This window comes from Myotis daubentonii, chromosome 1, assembly GCF_963259705.1.
Source record: "Myotis daubentonii chromosome 1, mMyoDau2.1, whole genome shotgun sequence".
In the NCBI taxonomy this organism is placed as follows: domain Eukaryota; kingdom Metazoa; phylum Chordata; class Mammalia; order Chiroptera; family Vespertilionidae; genus Myotis; species Myotis daubentonii.
The window spans coordinates 54,778,024-54,780,512 of NC_081840.1; the positions used below are offsets into that span (position 1 = coordinate 54,778,024).

Genomic DNA, 2,489 nt, shown 5'->3' on the forward strand with positions numbered 1-2,489 from the left:
ATCAAGAATGTTCCTTTAATTCCCATTAACTATAATCCACACAAGAAATCATTATCATTATGATTGTTGTTCCCTACAATCAATATTTATCCTTTTTATTACTTTTCCATCCTGCATCTCTGACCTTCCATTTGGTATGATATTTTAATACTCAGTGTAATTTGGGTGTATTGGTAAGCTATTAACTCAGTTCTATTTATCAGAAAATGTATTTATTTATCTTTTCATTCTCTTTATAAAAAATATATTTTTATTGATTTCAGAGAGGAAGGGAGAGGAAGAGAGATATAGAAACATCAGTGATGAGAGATAACCAAAGATTGGCTGCCTCCTGCACGACCCCTACTGGGGATTGAGGCCGCAACCCAGGCATGTGCCCTGACTGGGAATGGAACCCTAATCTCCTGGTTCATAGGTTGACACTCAACCACTGAGCCACACTGGCCAGGATATATTTTCATTCTGGAATATTTTTACTGCATACAGAAATCTAGTTTGGCAGTTACTATTTCTCAATATTAAAAAAAAAAAATCACTGGATTGTTTTCCATTATCCATTGTTTCTGTTGAAAAAAATCAATGTTATTTTTTTTCCCATTAAAGACATTCTTTATTGGCTACAATGGTTAACATGCTTCAGAGAGACAATATTCTGTGTATTTCTTTCCTTTTTTTTTTGGTTATCAAATAATCTTTAATTTAAATATTTTCCTCTGTAGTTCTTAACTAGCCCGGCATTCCACTGCACCACTGTTGATATCATCTATGACGTCATGAGGGTGGCGGCCATTAACCTTGTAGTCCACAGACTGGGCAGTCCCCAGGATCTCTTTAATGGTTTCAGAGAGTTCTCTAGCTACAGATCGGTGCCGCATCTTCGGGCAATGCTGACAATCTCATCAAAAGTGATATTTCTACTGTGGTTAATGTTTTTTTGCTTCTTTCTGTCTCTTGGCGGTTCTTTGAAGACTTTGAAGATCAGCGAAGAGGCAGAAGGCACTACCTCAATCTGGGCGTGTCTGTTCTGAATGGTCAGTTTCACTGTAATTCTCAGACCCTTCCAATCACTGGTTGCTTTGGTGACGTCATCACCAACCTGTTTTGGAGACAGGCTCAGGGGTCAGTCTTGGGGCCCAGAGCAGATGTGGCACCCACTTCCCCACCGGTGCACCTCAGGTATACGAGTTTGACTTGAACTTCTGCGGAATGGTGGAGGCAGCTGGTGTCGGATGAACCTGGATCCGGGACGACCAAAGAAAGTTAGTTGCATCTGAGCCTCCTCCGAGCCAAAAGCCTAAAGCTGGCTCTGGAAGCGCTGCCCCAGCTTTCCAGCGGAGCAGACAAAAAGTTACTGGAGGAGCTGCTGAACAAGTTCAAGAGCAGTGTGCACCTGCAACTCACCCGTTTCCAAGCTGCTTCTTCAGCCTTGATGAAAACAGAAATGCCTCCAAAGTAAGGGTCATCCAAAGATAACAAGTGATGAAGTTATTCTCTTTAAGTGCCCTAAAGGTATTCGTATATAAAGCATTACATTTGCAGTTTTTCTCCTTTCTTCTCTCTCCTGAATTAGTAGCTTAGAAAGATGTTGGTATATGTTTTATTTCAACCAAAATACCCTTGTTTGAAACGCCAAGCTTACTAAGAAATACACAGCTTTAGGCTTTTGGCTTGGATCAATGTTACTTTTGCTGTGTTTTTTGTTTTGTTTTGTTTTTGGTGTTTTTTTTTTGCGGATTATCTCTCATTTTATCTTGCTTCCTACAAGTATTTGTCCTTGATTCTGTGCGGCTTACTACAATGTGGGTTTATTTCTGTTTATCCTTATGGAGGTGCACAGTGCCTCTTGGATGTGTGGCTTGGTGCCATTCATCAATTTTGGAAAATTCTTAGCAAATTTCCCTCCACATATTTACATTCTTCATTTTCTCTCTTGTGATTCCAAGTTAAAATGCTGGAGTTGTTTGTTTTATCAAATTTTATATGTGTCATGCTTTTATATTCCTATTTTATTGTATTTTTCAATTTTAAATATTTTTCTAATAATTCAACATTTGTCTCTGTAGCAATGTCCAATTAATTCAGTTCTTTATTTTTTTATTATTATTTTTTTTAAATATATTTTATTGGTTCCTTACAGAGAGGAAGGGAGAGGGATAGAGAGTTAGAAACATCGATGAGAGAGAAACATAGATCAGCTGCCTCCTGCACACTCCCCACTGGGGATGTGCCTGCAACCAAGGCACATGCCCCTGACGGGAATCGAACCTGGGACCCCTCAGTCCGCAGGCCGACGCTCCATCCACTGAGCCAAACCGGCTAGGGCTCAGTTCTTTATTTTTATTAGTTGTATAATTCACTCCAGGATTTCTATTTGACTCCTTTTTATACTTTCATTTCTATGAGAAATTATTGTTTGACATGTAATTTCTAAAACATATTATTCTTCACTATTTTAAAATTTGAATCTTCATACAACCATTGCCTTGATC

General features: G+C 38.8%; 1 pseudogene; it reads right to left on the bottom strand.

Annotated features, from left to right (window-relative positions):
- Positions 1 to 668: 668 nt before the first annotated feature.
- LOC132213580 (large ribosomal subunit protein uL11-like) lies at positions 669 to 1,257 on the bottom strand (annotated as a pseudogene).
- Positions 1,258 to 2,489: the final 1,232 nt, after the last annotated feature.